This window comes from Natator depressus, chromosome 5 (assembly GCF_965152275.1).
Source record: "Natator depressus isolate rNatDep1 chromosome 5, rNatDep2.hap1, whole genome shotgun sequence".
Classification (NCBI taxonomy): Eukaryota; Metazoa; Chordata; order Testudines; family Cheloniidae; genus Natator; species Natator depressus.
In genome coordinates, this window is record NC_134238.1 from 55,676,943 (window position 1) to 55,695,303 (window position 18,361).

At 38.4% G+C, this 18,361-nt stretch overlaps 1 long non-coding RNA gene across 10 annotated transcripts in view; it reads right to left on the minus strand.

The window, feature by feature from the left end:
- Window positions 1–18,361, minus strand: part of LOC141987468 (uncharacterized) — a 191,858-nt gene that overhangs the window by 31,514 nt on the left and 141,983 nt on the right. For 8 of the 10 annotated variants that reach the window (XR_012639538.1, XR_012639534.1, XR_012639537.1 and 5 more), the window contains 2 exons: window positions 17,684–17,815; window positions 16,507–16,599 (listed from right to left, as the gene is read on the minus strand). This is a non-coding gene — a long non-coding RNA (uncharacterized LOC141987468). Of the gene's footprint in view, window positions 1–4,686; window positions 4,769–16,506; window positions 16,600–17,683; window positions 17,816–18,361 lie in introns of those variants that run through there. The other 2 variants (XR_012639539.1, XR_012639543.1) reach the window with 2 other exon arrangements.

Genomic DNA, 18,361 nt, shown 5'->3' on the forward strand with positions numbered 1-18,361 from the left:
AAGTTAGCATTTTACCCTTTATTACACAAAGCACAAATACTGAGAAGTAAATTACTGTTTTCCACACACGTGAAAGAACTGATCCATGGCTAAAGGGTTCTCTCTCTTCTTGCTTTCTATTTCATATATTTAGGAAAGAAAAAAAACCAACATCTTTATTTTATTTTTTTACATAAAGATGTGGAAAACCTTTACTGATGCTCTGCTAACTCTACGAAATGTATATAGTTACTTACGGAACAAACAAAAGGATGGAAAATGAACTATACAGTAATTCTTTACTTATCATTTGAAAAAGAAGAGAGAGTGGAGTTCAGAATGCTAAAATTTTTGATTGACTAAAATATTGCCTATGAAAATCTCCTTCAGTTAATTCTTTATTCCAAAAATAATTTAATACAAATATGTTGCTGCAATAGGAAATGTCTCAGTGCTGGACTATAATAGCTTTTGTAGAACTAATAACCTCTTCCACAATGATGGTATATAAGATCAACTTCATACAATTATCACTATAGATAAAATTATTTTATTTTTCTTTGCATCTGTCCAGCAGAAAAGTAGCTTCAGTGGTGTGTGGCCAATAGAGGCTCTGTGAATCTCTGTGGCTACTGTGACTTGTACACTGCTCCCTACTCTGAGAGGATACTTCCTCATTGGTGGTAGCTTCACTGTGCTATTTCAGACATTATCCATTCAAGACTGTCCCTTCCCCCGGAGGAAAGTCACAGACGCTACCAAGTCTGATTGCAACTGGGCTCATTGGGAAATGCACTGAGTTATGATTAGTGTGTCTCCTGACTTTCAAATATGGAGGCAGGTTCTCCCTAGCTGACTGACATTCCACTTCATCCCTGTCAGTCACCCAGGAAAAAGAGAGGTCCAGGGCAAAATGAGGGCATCTCTCATCCAGACAAGGGAACAAAAATTTGAGGGGAGACTGTTGGAAGTCTCTCTCTCTGAGTCTCCCATCATATGATTCCTGCAATTTGGTTCAGCGCCTCCCTATCTAATTCTTTCAGGCCTCCATTTCCCCAAGACCTGGAGTGGTAGTGCTTCCTTCCCACAACAGAAGGAGATTCTTTAACAGAAAATTGGTCAGTCTCCCCACTCAATAAAAGATATGCTTTGGGGTTACTCCATCCCAGCCTCCTACAGGCAGCGCAGTCACAGCAAGGGGAGACAGACTGACTGAGTGAAAGGAAATGTAGAGTACAGGAAGCATGTTACATTTACAGGAGCTTTCCACAATGCCCAGTACTGCAGAGAATGGGTGGCATGGCATTTGTTTTGGTTTTGGGGGATTGGCCTTGGATAGACTTTAAGCTGGTTTTTCTCCAGCATAGTTTGGTCAGAGGCAAATCCAGCACTTGTGGCCTTGTATACAGGCAGGGTTTGGAACGCTGTAGTTACCCTGTACAGAATAAAGGTCCACTTATCCTTTCAGTAAGGTTATTGTCATAGAAGTTACAGTGCATCTTAAAAAGCCAGTATAATTGTAATGCAGAGCTACAGTTTATATTTCCTTAAAACTTACTACATGCTATGAAAAACTCCCTTTTTTATTGGCATGTTAAAATTGATAGTGTTTTATTAGCTTGCACTTGGAAAGGCCTGTCTTGTGGAAACTCTATTCCTTCCCATGTGCTTGTCTTATTTCTCATATTGTATCATATTAGATAATTATCAGCCCCATGTGAAGCTCAGAAGTTTTGGTTTTTTCTTGGTTTTGGTTCTCACAGCCTGAATTTCACTTTGAAATTTTCATAACTTCATCCTAAAACTTCAGAGCAGAACTCAATCCAAACTGCTAAATTTAGCTTTATGTCAAGGTGAATAAACTTTACACCTGTTTACATCTGAAACCATAAATCAGATCAGATTTAACTGAAACAGGCTCAGGCACTTAAATACCAGTGATGCAGGTCCAAGTTTCAAGGCTGTAATGAAATATGACCCAGGAAAGTTTTGTCTGGCTTTGAGTTTAATTCTGAAAGTCTGGGAGAATACTGCCAACAATGCTCTTTTCTTTTCCTCCTCTTCTTTAACCCATGCATGCTATGCAGTAAAAATCTCCACCCTTACTTCTTGGATATATCCTCTGATTTGTAACAGATTTTAACACAATTCAGGGAAAGTAACTGTCTACTTTCAAAGAGTTGTTGAAATGCCATTACAGTTTTTGTATTTAAAATTATACATTACATAAAAGCAGTTATGCTCATGTGAAATGATGATAATAAGAACAAGAAGTAGACTTTTGAAATCAGATGCCTGTCATCTGATCTTAAACATCAGATGAGCTAAATGGAAATTGAAGTAGCTTTTGAAGGTCTAATTTGTTAACTAAATGTAAAGAATTTAAAATTTTTTACCATATCTTCAAATGGAGAGTAAATTACATTGGATTTTTTTCATAATGTTGATATTGTAGCAGCACTGACATGATTATCCAGTAGTCATGTTAATCTCCAAATGCACTGTGTATAGGGTTTATTATATTACATAGATATCCAAGAATCTGGGATGGTAGGTCTTAGTATCAGTTCTTTATTGTTATCATATTATTGCTCCTTTACAAAAAGAGGGCAATACAATTTATATTGTAGTCATATTTCTGGCTGTTTGTATCTTTGAGGGTCAAACAGATTGTGTCTCCTGAAGAGAAAGGGCACATAATCTAAGTTAAGGGGGTTTGGAGTTTTAAGTGTGACTCCTCATTGAATGAGCTGGTATATAGGAGTTCTCAAACCTTTTCTTAGCATGAACTAGAAAGATTGTCTCATGGACAAATCTTCATCCATTCGTTATTGCATGATTAACTCGCCCCTCCCCCCTGCCCATTCATCGTCACATAATATTCCTGAGGGAAATTGCAGCAATTGCTTACAGGGAAAAGCAATATTAGTAAAGTATCTAATGTATTTTTACCTTTTTAAATTTAGTAAGTAGATAGAATATTTAGCATCTTGGGCTAGATCCACAAAGGGGCCTTAGACCCAATTTTGCACCAAATAACTTTAGGTCTACTGTCACTTAGTGGAATCCAGCACTCTGAGTTAGGCATCCAGACTACCTATACAATGCATGGGAAGAATTAGGAACCTAATAATGGGATTTACAAAAGTCAGCACATTCAGTGAGGAGTGGCCTAAATTAGTCAATAGAAAATGGTGATAATAGGGGTGTGGTCTAAACCCTGCACCTCAAAGGGACTCAGGCACCTAAATACGGGCCAGAGGGAGGCACCTCTCTCCACTTGGGAATCACAGCCATGAGCCCTCTCCTAGAGTTAGGTACCTAAGCCAGGTCATAAAACAAATAAAATGAAGAAGAGCCTCTCCTTTTACTGAAGTGGTGAGAACACTGACCCAACCGGTTCTCCGCTCTGCCTGACAGGGACTGGAATGGGTGCTTGTACAGTGCCGGGGATTGCCCTGACCACTAGGCCATAGTCACCTCGCTCTCTCTCTTTGGCCAAATGAATATTTACTTAGTAATACAAAGTGGAATAGTTTCACCAGGAGACAGTGACCACTGCTATAATGGGACATCTCTGTTTACATGTTGTGCAGGGCCTGATTTAGTATACATGTTCTAAGGTACCCTTTTAGTGTTCCTATCGGATCAGGACCCACAGGTGAGATAGGTGGGGGGTACTGCTAGCTTGTAAATCCTGCCAGAGGCTAGGTATGAGCTAGGCACAGGGTGCCACGACTTAGGTGGCTTTTCACATGCTCACTGGCAAACTTCTAGGCTCCAGGGGGACTTTACCTGTGGAAACATAGGGAAATGTAGGCTCCTTCATGGTTAGGCAGCAGCCGAGTGAGGGTTTATAGACTCTAAATTTTGGATTTAGGTGCCTAAAGTGCCAAATAGGTACCTAAATCCTTTGTGACTAGCTCTCTCTCTATACACCACCAGCAAGTTCTCCACGGAGAACCAGCATTCCACAAGCTGCAGTTTGAGATCCATTGCATTAAGATAATCAGTCAATTAAATACAAGATACAGAACTTTTGTGGAGTAGATGGTTCTTAAGAAATTGAAGGAACAGGATGGGGGAGAGGGATGAGGATTGTTTTTGTTTTTTAAATTTCTTGAAGTGAATGTAGGAATTATTAAAGGTTCTGGTTTAATCAAGAAGTAGTATAATATAAGGAGACACTGTACAAGCTTCCGTACACTGCCCTGTCAACATGGCTCAGTCTTGAGGATCACCTCTGCAAGCAGAATGAAGTTCTCTTTCCGCTGCTATCCGCAGTCTCACCCTGGGCAAGTCTAGGTTCCATATGCTTGGTGAGTGAAGTTATCCTCATCCTCATGAATGCAAAGATGGTTCCTGAGGTAGAATGATCCCTGCCTATTAAGGATTTTAAAAAACAGGACCAGAATATCGAACTGGTGCCAATGGAGGATGTAAAGCATCATTGCAACACGTATTCTGTGACTAGTCTTGCTCAAGAGCTTGACAGCTATGATTTGGACAAGCTAGAGCTTCTAGTTGGCCATAACAGATAGCTCTAGTTAGAGTGAGCTACACGAGCTATATAATGTATTACAAAATATTTTTTAATTTATGGGAAAAAGAAAAGAAAGATCAAAGATTGTTTCCACTAGCCTTAACCACTTTATTGGTATTAAAACATATTAAGCTACTTTTATTTTCTAGAATTTGGCATTTTCTTCTGGTTGCTTATTCTGATTCGCCTTGGCCTCCTGCCAAATGTGCATCACGTGTCAAGAGTCAGTTCTAAACTTCATTTTTCCTATAAAATTGAAGAGATATAATTATATTTAAGGGCAGCGTATAAAAAAGTACCCATAATTTACCTCCTTTTGGATAAGTATAGAGTAAAACAATAGCTTTAAACAGACATGCCAAGTGAGCTGCCAGAATGGGCAATATATACACAGCACTTTACTGATGTACAATACAAGGGATCAGCCCCTGAATATGCACATTACTGGAGTAAGTAGCTTCCTACAATTAAGCATTTAGAGCCTAATACTGAAAAATACAGAGTACCACATGTGAGGTAATGGGTTCTTCTGCTCCCATTGAAGTCAATCACATGATTCCCAGCACCTTGCATGGCTGGAATCTGAGAGAACTGAATGTTTATATACTAAGTACTTCAAACTAATACAAAGAAAACGTTCATGTCACACAATCCTGAGGCCTGATTCTGAGCTCACACTCATGTAAATCAAGAGTAATTCCACTGAAGTTAAACTGAAGTAACACACTGGAGAATCAGTTTTTATACATCTAAATGTCATTAACCAGGGATGAAATTAGCCCTTATGTTTACTACACAGTCTGAAATAAACCGGTGAGTGGACTAAATCTTATGAGGTTTTCCAACTTCTAATTTATCTGGATGTACTGCTCTGTAAAGTTCAATATTTACACCTCTTCAGAATGCATAAAGTCAAATTATGCAATTAGCCATTTTTGCTGTTTATTTATTGATTTATATATTGCTAATATATAATTAAATGGAGTAGCAACACATTCAGTCTAATGGGGTCAGATCAAGACTAAATTTCTCTTATGGATAGACAATAAGTAATTATGCAGTTAAGCAAAAGATACTTAAGTGATGTATGCATTTAAAGTATCCAATAGGAGTTAGGGAAATTCAGCACCTTTAAAATCAGACCAGTTATAAATAGTCCACTCTGGATTTAGTGCCTAATTTTAGGCACCCAAGTTAGAACATTTTGGCCTCTGGCTTTTTAAGAAATATGACTAATGTACATATATTAACTGAAGTATACTGTATTCTTATTGGCGGAGTTTCTCCTTCACTCCTGCAGTAAACTCTCCCATAATTAATGTGAAACCAAACTGCAAATATAAAAAAGCACCTAGAAATGATTCCTGGTAAGAGTAAATCTCTACTAAATACAATTTTGCAATTGTAAACAAACAAGTGGAAAAGGGAACAATTTGCCTATGAATTTCATTAAAAATTCTTACTGAAATCCTGTTATATAATCAAATATATAACATTAACACAATGGTCATTTTGGAAACAAGAATGTGTGTGAATGAAAAAGCTTGTTATTGTGCAAGTATAACTACACAGGACAGGACAGGACTGGACTATCATCCATACAAAAATGGAACAGCAAGCATTTTATTAACAGCAATGGTGAGCTTAAGTACAGTTATACTGATTCCTTCCTGCATATCTTAAGAGATTGAAAACAGCTACCTTTGGCTTCAAGTTTCATGTGTGTTGTATGGTTATCCTGTATTACCAACCCTTTGTAGGGTGCTATTTACACTATGCAGTAAAGCTGTGAATTTGGCTACTTTTTTGGGGGGATTCTCATGACACCATGAGGCGTTTAAGCTTTGCCTCTGTGGTTACTATTTTGTATAGAGGAACAATGAAACACGAGAATTTCTTGAGCAAAATACTTAACTCTTATATGAATGTGAAAAGGACATGGCAAGGGTGTATAAGGATTGCTCTTGCGAGGTGTTGATCACCTCTGTTGACCACATGTGAGTTCAGGGTGCTCAATATACCTTGCAAGACTGGACCTTAAGAACACAAAACAGTGGTCTAACCATACAGAAGAAACCACACTTCTCAACCTGCTCTTCTGTGCTACCTCCATTAATTACACTAAGGGCAGGTTGGAACATTGCCTACAACAGTACATCACCTTTCACTTGTTCAAGGTATGTCTAGTCAACAGGGACACCATAGCTCACTGGATTCCAGTTTAACCCATGTGTGACCTCTGTAACAATTAACCCTTTAGTTTCCAGATTAACACTGTGCAAGTCACATCTAACAAATACCATTGTATCAATATCTGAATATTACATAGCAATTCATATATCTGAATCTATCTTGGCAGAGTAAATCAGAGTCAGTATTACTAAAAACAACCTCTTGAATCAACCATATGCCATTTTTAAGGCTCTGGAGTCCTCTGTCAGTCCCTACATGGCCTCCACTGTGGCCTCTGGATATTAACTGAAGTGCCTTGGCCTTTACTCACAAGTTCATTTCAACATCCATTCTAAATGTTTTTGGATGCTTATCTGAACTAAATAGAATCTATAAATCTTTTACAATTTATTATTGCTAGCTGTCTAGTTTGCTGCCCAGAGCTAATAATGACAACTTAATTTATAGTACCATCTTGTGACTTATGTTTTTAGTCAGTGATGCCAGTAGCCATGTTCAAAAAATCCTCTTCAGCCTGCCTGTTTTTGAGATCATTCACTCTGTCTAGCAGATTCACATACCTCATCCCACAATCAAAACGTTAGTTGAAAATCACCATTTCACATATGCGTTTGTAAAATTAGTTTTTAAACTCATTCAGATCTACACCATAATTGCAACTGATATACTAAGTTTTACAATTCTTTTGTTGACACATAAGTACTAATGGACACACAAAACAGCCATTTAATTAACATTTGGATTCTCCAACAGCCTAAGCAAGGGGTCCCCAACTTTTAGCTTAGGTTAGCCTTAAAGAACATTTACAGCTTGCACATTATAGCAGCTGCTATTACCTTTTGGAACCTAAGACTGTATCTCATTTGTGTATACGTTTACCAGCTTTAATCTTGTAAATATCATTCCTTTTTAATAAATTTTTAGTTAGTTTATTATAGAACTGGCTGCAAGCGTTGTCTTTGGTTTGAGATCTGAGGTACAACTGACCTGGCACAAGTGACTGGTCCTTTGGGACTGGGAGTAACTTGAATGTTGTTGTGATTTGTGATGTAATGGACCATCTATCACAAAGGCAGGTTTGCCAGGGTGGCAAGATAAACTAGAATGTCTAAGGGGGACTGTCTGTGACTAAGGCTGCTATAGAGCTTGAGATGTCCACACTGGATGCTTGGTTGGTGAAATCTAACTACAGAACACACAACTGATTTGGCGTTTGTGCCCTAATTGTGGCAGTCTGGCCTGAGGTTGGCAGCTACATTCATGAGTGACTACAGACAGTATGACAACAAGGCAATCCAAATTAATTTTGCCCAATATGGCACTTATAATTTTTACTATATGTGCACAATTATATCCTATTTTACTCCACAGCTTCATCTTTTCCCAAATTTGTATTATCGCCTGCGTTAGGGTGCTCTTCAAACACACCTAATCAGCCTCTGCCATGCCAGCCCCAATCCAGGGGGACAGATTGGGACTGGTTGAAAAGTCTTATGTCTGCCTGGAGATTGGCAACACCTTCCAGCCTGATAGGCCAGGAGCTATAAAGGCTGGGAAGGAGCGAGACAGCCAGAGAAAGAGAGAGAGGTCAGTCAGTCGGGAGGGAGGTGGAAGTCCTCTAGCTGGTTACTGACCCAGCCTGTGCTAGGCAAGAAACCTGTAAGGATTGTATATAGTTGGACACTGGTGGTGGGAAAACACTAAAAGAATAAAGGACACGGGTGTTGCACAGAGTTGAAGGTCTCCCTGGACTTATTTGAGAGGACAACAAGGCCCAGAAGAAGAGGGGCTGGCTGTGCATCCCGTGACATCCCCTTATAAAATAAATTAACGTGCTCCTCTAGCAGGTGCATTTTGATGAACAAACATTCAAGTTTTAGAGCTTTGAAAAGTGAAATGCTGTAAATCCAGAATGGAAAGATGGGATTTGGGGGATTTTTGCAGGGGTTATTTAGTTCTATAAATAGAAGTCAGTCTTCCTATTTGCTTCCAGGTCTCAAATTTCACATGCATGAAACTCCAGGATATTGTTCTATTTAATTCTTATTTGGCAAAAAATTATAAAAGTCTTTGAAAAGTATGTTTTAAAATTGCATTTTTAAAGCATTTCACGTCTCTCTCTTTTTCTCTCACTCCGGTTTGGTGTCTGTTTTTGCTACCTACATTTAACTGTAATACCACACAATGGTGAACTTCTGATGGGCACACAGGGCCCAAAATCAGTTGTTCTAAAGGTGCCCTGAATACGTCACTGGCACATGGACATATGTTGGGGTGTTACATAAGATTCCCCATATATTATTTAGGACCCAAATATCAGTCATGCAGCTGCCTACCCCACATGTATGCCTGCACACCATATTGAAGTACCCTGGGTGAACTCAGAGCCATCTTCAGCCAATGAGACAAAGCACAGTATTCAAATGTAACTGGCTCCATCTCTGTTGGAGAAGGGACCTGGCAGACACTTGGTCAACTCATAGTAGAATGAGCTTGCTCAACAGAGCAAGGAGGTCAAGGCTCAGTGGTAGCCAGAGACAGGGAGACACTGCCAACTGGTTGGGACTTAAGTGTGGGGTGAAGGTCTCTGTTACAATTAGCTCTAAGAAAAGAATCTGGGTGTCTTTACTGCCTTGTAACTTGCTAGTGATGGCTCCAGACTGCCCAGCTAATGTTACTGCCTCAGATGGCTCCAGTGTCCTACTGCTGTTAATAGGTTGAAAAGCTTGGGATTTTTCTCTCCTCTTAGAGATGGTCACAAAAACAGAGGACAAAATGGGGGTGTTCGGGACAGTGCATATTTTCCTCCCCACCATGATGAGCTCCAAGGAACAACTGGAACATGTAATGAACTTTGAGGAGTCCTTGTGGCACCTTAGAGACTAACATTTATTTGGGCGTAAGCTTTCATGGGCTAGAACCCACTTCATCAGATGCATGGATTTTCCACTCCATGCATCTGATGAAGTGGGTTTTATATATACATACATACATTGAATATCAGGGTTGGAAGGGACCTCAGGAAGTCATCTAGTCCAACCCCTGCTCAAAGCGGGACCAATCCCCAATTTTTGCACCAGATCCCTAAATGGCCCCCTCAAGGATTGAACTCACAACCCTGGGTTTAGCAGGCCAATGCTCAAACCCCTGAGCTATCCCTCCCCCACGATTTTTATATATATATATATATATATATATATATACACACACACACACACACACACACACACACACACACACACACACACACACACACACCCCATGGTATATATATAGTACACAAAAAGATGGGAGTTGCCTTACCAAGTGAGGTGGGGGGGTGTCAGTCTAACAAGATAATTCAATTAATAGTAGAATACCAAGGGAAGAAAAATCATGTTTATAGTGGTAATGAAGTGGCCTATTTCAAACAGTTGACAAGAAGGTGTGAGTAACAGTAGGGGGAAATTAGTATGGTAAAATTAGTCCATCCACTACCAGTTTTTATTCAGGCTGAACTTTGTTTTCTTTCCTTTAAAGAAACCATATATCCTTCCCTTTGTGCTTAATATCATGCTATATGTAATTTTCTATTGAAGAGTTTATTTACCTCACAGGGGGTTTGTTTAAGGCAAAATATAGCAAAGTAAGAATTTGCTCCATAATAGAGTGCAATTCACCAGTCTGGATATTCTAGGAACACAGTGACATTGTGCCTGTCTAGGCCAGTAGAAAATGTGTGTAGTCTGAATGAGGACATTCACGTGTGTAAATCCTTGCCAGATTGAGCCCTATACCTGTACTGTCAGTGTTGATAAGGCACAGAACATCACAAACGGTACTGACAGCAAATAAGTCACATACCCATAACATAAAAGCAAGAAGGAAAAATATATCTAGTTTGTTGTCATTTGAATGGTCGGTTTAGGCATATTGAGGATGGATTTAGTTGATCTATCAGTAACAAGATATACAGACAGCAAAGAATTGGCACATCTTTAAAACAAAGTTTTAAAAAATATATATATTTCCCTTGTTCCATATCTCTGTCTAGGCAGGAGTTTCAGATTCATTACAGTACAAAGTCATACTACCTCCTTAGTACTTCAATAGCACTAGCTCCTTAGCTAATAGTCACACATCTCTTCAGCACTTTTAAACATGATGGGTCACATTCTGTGCTAGCAAATTTGGCCCCACATCTAGCTATATTGTGCATGAGGTCCTTTGACTAGATCACTGAAAAACAATAACTACCTTAAAATTAAGTTGGTAGTGAAATTAACAATTCAATTACCACCACACTGAGTATTGTTGAAATCGCCAAAATAACTTGTAGAAGGGGGTGTGGTGGTAACTGAATATCAAGCGTAACAAAATGCTTAATCATGCTCAGAGTTTTCTGTGAGTCTTAATCTAAGGCCAAATTCTGCATTCAGTCCTTGTGTAGAATGTTTATTGACTTCAAACTCCTTGAATCAGGGAGCAGAATATGGACCCTAGAAATATTCATCTTGATCACCACTGTAATGGGGCAGCCACCTCCCAAGCACCTGCCTCAGGGCTGGGGATGGCTCTGCAGCACCCTGACTCAGTTTCCCTCTTCAGGGCTCCTTAATAAACTCCACACACATGGTTTAGGGCTGGAGATAGCTCCTCAGCAAAGTCATAAAGTTAACCACTTCCAGGAGTAACAAAAGTCCAACTAAAAAGTACCAGCAAACAAAAAAAAGATTCTTCAACCCTTCATGGGCTTCTTTTCAAACCATCCTCTAGGCCCTGTTCTCAGCCACATTTGTGTCTTTCCCCTGACCCGCTATAGATCACTCAGTCACCAGATTGATTCCCCTGGAATAGCATTCACCTGCAGACCCTCACTCAGGGCCCTCACACCCCTCTGCACTGCACAGTTCTACTCCCAGACTGAGCTCTCTCAGGCCTTTTATAAGGCTCAGGTGTCCATTAAAGTATAAGATGAGCCTCTTAGTACCAGGCTGGGAAGCAGCTAATTAATTATGGCACAGGTGGGGCTGGTCCCATCTCCCCTTAAAGGACAATCAGCCAAACCATTTCTTCTGCAACTGCTGTTATACCCCAGTGACACTGAGTGTAAATCATTAGAAATACACATTCTGAAATTCAGCTGCCAGAGGTTACATTATTAGTTACAAGTAAGGCTTACTCCCCTTCCCCATTTTTTTTGTTTTAAACTCAATCACTAATGAAACTTGGAGAGCACTTCGGTCAGCATAAGTAGTAGCAAAGAATTTGTAGGTGTGGCACAAAGTTGTAACGAAGTGTTACAGAACCTAAGGATATCTAATTTCAGGATATATAGATATAATTGCTAAAAAAATACTACTGTATTGTTGTGGAGAAAAGTAAAAAATCTAAAAGGAGCTCAGCTTATCAGACATGGAAAATGAAAATAAAGCCACTGAAGGCTGATGAAAAGACAGATCTAAAATGTATTATATCTTATTAATGGTGTCAACAACCCCGGCAGTGAATGATGGTAAATGTAGTGTTATGTGTCCCCCACTGTTTAGATTTGTTAAATAATGGTATTATTATTATTATTACTATATTTGTGTTATCACAGTGCCCAAGAGCCCCAGTCATGGACCAGGCCCCCACTCTGCTAGGTGCTGTTCAGACAGAACAAAAACACAGTCCTTGCCCCAAAGAGCACACAATCTAAGTATAAATTAAGAGGCAACAGGGAAACCATATGAGTATACTGTCCAAATTGACAAGACAGACACGGGGTGGGGTAAGGGGTAGAACACACAACAGAGCAAACAATGTGGTAGCAGCAAATGCCATGTTAGTTCACCTATGGGGGGAGGGGGCGTTACTTAGGAGGGGATCAGCTGAACGGAAAGGGAAGGGAAGGGAGACAGGGAAGGGGAGGAAAGAGTAAGAGTGGCAGGTCTGCTATGGTGAAGAGACTGTGATGGAGAGAGAGATGGAGAGCTGGAGCAAATAGCCCATCAGCACAAGCCAGAGAAAGTCAAAGAACATTCTACAGTTTTGACTGGAATGTCTGAAGGACCCTGCTTTGGCTAGTTCTGTTCCAACCAACTGGAGCTTTTGGCTGGCTTCTCTGTGCAGTTTGTCCCCAAAAGCTATATGGCGAGGGAAAAGGGAGGTAGGCACCATCTGGAACCTAGTGTCCTCAGAGTGTGTATGTGGGTCCTTCCCTACACAGTTCTTGTCTAGGGTATTGCCGGAAGGGCGCTGGTCCCATCTGGGCCCCATTTTAACCTCCTCCCTCCAGTGCAGCAGTCCCTGCTTTGGCTACTTCTGCTCCTACCGGCTGGAGCCACGTAGGATAAATATTACTGAAAATATAAGAGGGGCTGCACAAAAGTTTTGTGGGCAAATCAGCAATTTCATAAAGGCTTAAAAAAAGAAAGAAAAAGAAAGTCCAGACTCAGTTATAGGATGAAAATAATATTACAAAATAGTAAGTCATCAGAACTCCACATTCTATATACTTCTGGAATCACAAAAACCTGTATATGCCTGTTTCAGTAAACAGGAGATCAGGAAAGCATATACCTTCAGCTCCACTCACTAGAATACAGGTATTAGTTTAGTGAATAACTTCTGCCCATTTCAACTGTCCTCTCAAGAAGTTGACAATATTATAAAATATTAGTATGACCGTTGTGCTGTCATTTAACCAGAGTAATCCCCAGATGAATCTGACCCTAGATATAAATTTTATCCTGAGACGATAAAAGAAACTACTACATAACACTGTCACCATGAATAATTTGGTCAACCCACCTTTGATCATTTCTGTATGTTTACATGATCACGACATTCAGATCCAGGAAATATTGAATTTCCTAGATCAGGTCTGTGGTCAGAAGAAAAATCTACATTTTACAAGGACCAAGCAAATTCGAATAGGGGATCTTACTATCATGGCAGGTAAGATACATTATTATTGGCTCTACTTAGCACACCCAGAAGTTGTAATATTCCTTATCTGTCTCTCAGTGGCAACAAATATAACCTTCTTCCCTGCAACTCAAAAAAACTCATTCTTTCCTATGTGGAAAATCAAAGAAATCACTTCCAATCTATTTCTTACAACTGAATGCCAATCGATAAATCAGTGGAAATGAGGCAATATAACAAAAGCAACATAACATACATCTTTTGGAAGGTAAGATTTAAACCATAGAGATGAATGATCACCTCAAGTAGTGATCAGTAAAACTGAATTCCACAGTATTAAAATAGTTACCTCCTCGTGTATATCAGTGGGACCTGGATGAACAACAGCATCTTAGGCTGGTAACTCTTATTCCCACATCTTTCTGTTGTGCAGCAGGTTGATAAACTGAGTTTGCTTCTTTTGACGTTTCTACAGAATAGGGCAGAACTACCCAGGCAAATTATTGTAAATCTGGGAAATATTTGTAAAAAAACCCACAAAAGGCGAAGACTTGGAATGGGAATTTCTTATTTAAAAAAAATCTGAAACATGTTCAAATTATAAATCCACTCCTCTACCATATGCCACCAAATATGAATGTAGCTGACCAGGGAATCAGCAAGAACAATACATTATTTCCCTATACATTGACACCTGTCTGTCTGTGTGTACATGCGCAAAACACCTGTAAGTAGCCACCCCACTCTCAAAATATGATGACAAAACCAACCTCTCCACCCCCCCAACACAAATCGGACAAATTTCTCATACCTGGCCATAGATCAAATGCCTGTAAAAACATTTATCACCCCCATCAAACATTTGTGGCTGTATGAGTGTCATTGCTCAACCAGAACATATTGCAAGTAAGTTGACTGACTTAAAACTTACTGACTTTGGGGGTTGGACTAGATGACCTTCTGGGGTCCCTTCCAACCCTGATATTCTATGATTCTATGAAAATATATTGGGTGGAGGATAAAGTAGAGACAGAATAAATCCACAGAAATTATTTATTTCTTTTCATTATCTCCCTTTTGTGTTTTTTCTCTTTCTCCATTCTGAATTCGAATGAGAAAACAGTGGGTACAATCCCAAATAGTCATTTTAAAGATATTTCCTCTAGATACTGTATGCCCAACCCACTTCTTTTAGTGGTACAAGGCAGATTGGGTATCAGCAAAGGCTTTCTGGGTGTTTTAGGTACCTGTCCAGATTCAGGATCCTGAGTTAATGGTAAGAATGAGATTTTTTTTTCCAAGATCAGGAAATGGATAAAACATCAATGTATGCTTCAGATCTTTGCTTAAATACTGACATTTCTAGGCAATACAGTATATTTCAAAGATTTCCAAAGACAAAATACAACATATTAAGACAAACTCTTGTTTCATTTAAACTAATGAAACCTCAGTAATTTAGGAATACAGAGCCTAGCACAATGGGGTCCTGGTCCTAGGGCTTGTCAGTGCTATGATAATAAAAATAATAAATAATAACAATAACGATTAGGGTAGAATTTGGCGCACAGTATTTTTTGTATTACAATGTTAGCTCAGGTTATAAGCAACCTGCAGCTAGATAAGTGTCAGTTCTTTTTGCATTAATTTGAATTTGTGGCAGGGGGGAGGAAATATTTCAGTTTTTAAAGTTGATTTGCTAACTCTTGAGAATTTGCACAAATTTTGTCAAGAAAACAGTAAGATAATCAAGAATGACAATAGATAAAATAATGGATAATAGAGAATTGAATTTCCTTTTTGTGTGTACATTTTTTCCCTCCACTTTTTGTGTCTCATCTCAGTCTAGCATCGTGGTGGCCTTGGCATAGCAAACACAAATGCACATAGAGAAGACATGAAGTTATAAATATAACTAGGCAATTACATCATTAATCCACTGGATCATATAACATTCTCAAAGTATTTGGCATGAGAATGAAAAAAAATTAAGGAACCTGAAACATCCTAAAACAACAAAAAGTACAGTATTATCCAACTTAACACTCTATAAAACTGATTTTGTTAACGACTCATTCTTGACCCTGTTGAATCACTTTTCTCTATTATGGAAAACTCCAGCAGGAAATGTAAAGTTTTATCTTTCCTGGTATGTTCCCTATTCAGTACTATTTACAATCAATGGATGAACCCAACTAAAGCACTGAAATAGCACAAATATATTACCATGAACAACTATCATATGCTCCCATAAACTTTATGTTTTATCTTTTGAGAAGCTTCTGGTATGTAATAAGATTTAGCCTCTTACTTTTAATCTCATATTGCAATTGCAAGAAAAGACCTAGTACTGCTCTGGCATGTTACAGTGTTGTCATGGATACACAAGTATGGTGTATTACTTCCACCAGTAAATAAACAAGATTCTCAAAGAGTGCTTGGTAGGATTTACTAGCCCTGTAGTATTGTTACCTGCACAGAGTTTTAAATAAGCAAATGGTTTGTAGTTTTTGAATAATATCCAGTGTTGAGGGGAAGCACATATATGCTATATATATTTCTTTAAAAATCATAAGGTACATGCTAAATTGTGTAACTTTATTGTCCTCACTTTTTAATTTAATTTGCCTTTATCTCATATTTTTCATAAAATATTTGCACATATATTGGACCATTTTCTAATATTCTTTACAATTTGTGGCAGTCATCTAATAACTGCTTAAATAGCTGCACAACATGTTTACACGTGCAACTTATAAAGGACAGATTGATCATTCTTATAGCAGATAGTGATATTTGTAATTTAAAAAACAGTATTAGGTGATATTAAAATTGTGTCTTTTCTAAAACAAAGTCCTCTTTCCATTCACAGACTACAGAGATGAAATTCAATCACTTACTAGCATATATGTCAACAGCTACAACAGACTTGACTTGACTCCAACAAATCAGTATCTTATGTTGATGAAGGGATGTAGATTAGATGCCTTAAGCTTATGTTTCAAGAAAGAAAAACACAGATTGTTAAGAATGCTATATTTAGTTCTGTGTATTAAACTTAGCAATAGCAAAAGTCTGACTCATATCTAGGCACTGCAATTTCTCACAGAAATATCTAATTAAATCAGGTAAAAATCTCCGGTTTTACAGCTTTAAAAATATAAACCCTTAGCATTTTAAATAAAATTCACTGAAGAAAATAACATAATTGTGTTTTATGTAAAATTCATGGAACTTTCCTATTCAGAAAGCCTGCATTGTATAATGATGCATTCAGGCACACACTCTGTATGTATATGGCCAGAATGTTCTGTTGGGTTTAATTGTTGGCATAACTTTGCTGATTGGACTGAGAAAACCTAATTTAGGACTAGACAGAGTGAATAATTCACAATGAATAATTTATTTGTTAAATTTAGCCATTTTTTCAACTCTTGTCATGTCTGCAAGCAGATTGCAAGCTAAGGGTTGGGGTTTTGTTTTTTTTTTTTGAGCGGGGCTTATATATCTATATCTATGATATGATTACGAATATTCAAAATCTGAGCTATGTTGGTTTGTTGTGATTGGCCATATACGACATATGGGGTTGTTTCTGTTCCCTTACTGGGGGTTCAATCCTGCAAAGTGCTGAGCTCTCTGCCCACAATCCAGCTAAGCACAAAGGATCAGATTTTTAAAATATTTAGGCGTCTAGCGGGATTTTCAAAAGCATCTCGGTGCCTAACTTCTATTGATTTCAATGGACATTAGGCACCTAGATACTTTTGAAAATCCCAGTAGAGGCCTAAATACCTTTACAATCTGGTTCAAAGTGCTTAACTTTAAGCATGTGCACATTCCCATTAAATCCAGAATGTCCAGCACCCTGCAGGATTGAGCCCTAGGTGAGCACACAGTAAAAATTCTTCTGCATAGAATATAAAATTTGCTTTCCACAAATATTTTGCCAGTAAAACTCAGTTGTGAAAACATTTGCCAAAAGTGATCACAAAAAGGTCATGAACACAGCCATAGTGAATTCATGAAATAATTGGAATGAATATTTGTGATTTGTTGTTTGTTTGCATTACTTACTATTTAAGATACTGCATAATAAGTCATATGGATTGCTTTTTAAAAGATACCAGTACAGCACTTTGAGCTCCTTCGGGGCAAGAACATGGCTTCTTCTGTGTTTGGAAAACACATAGCACACAGGGGGCATTGCTGAAAATGAATAAATAATAATAATTAGTACAATCCTACAATATTTATTCACATGAGTAATTCTTACACATGCAGGTAGTCACACTGCAGTCAAAGGATCTATTCACATGTGCAAGAATTACATGTCAGTAAAGGTTACAGGATCAGACCCAATAGATGTAAGCTGAAACATGAGCAGCTGAATCATATTATGAATGTTCCATGAATCACTAATTTCTGTATTTAAGCATTTGCAGTCTTGTAGAAAAGAGACATTTAATGTAAGCAGCCTTCACACCTTACGGATTATAGCAGGAAAAACCTGAAATACTGATTTATTTCCATATTCAAGCTATAGTAGAGATTTTGTTTAAAAGAATACCTTTGTGCTTCCTAACAGACAATGAGGCACCAAAATAGCTCCTTTAGAAATTAATCTGTTTAGACTATTACTTGGCAGGCCTAAATATGGGTAACAGTTCTGTTCTTTGTGGGAATGATGTTATTGTCATTTAGTAGCCACAATTTCTCTTTTCCTTAGATACTTTGAGTACTGTTTGAAAAGCT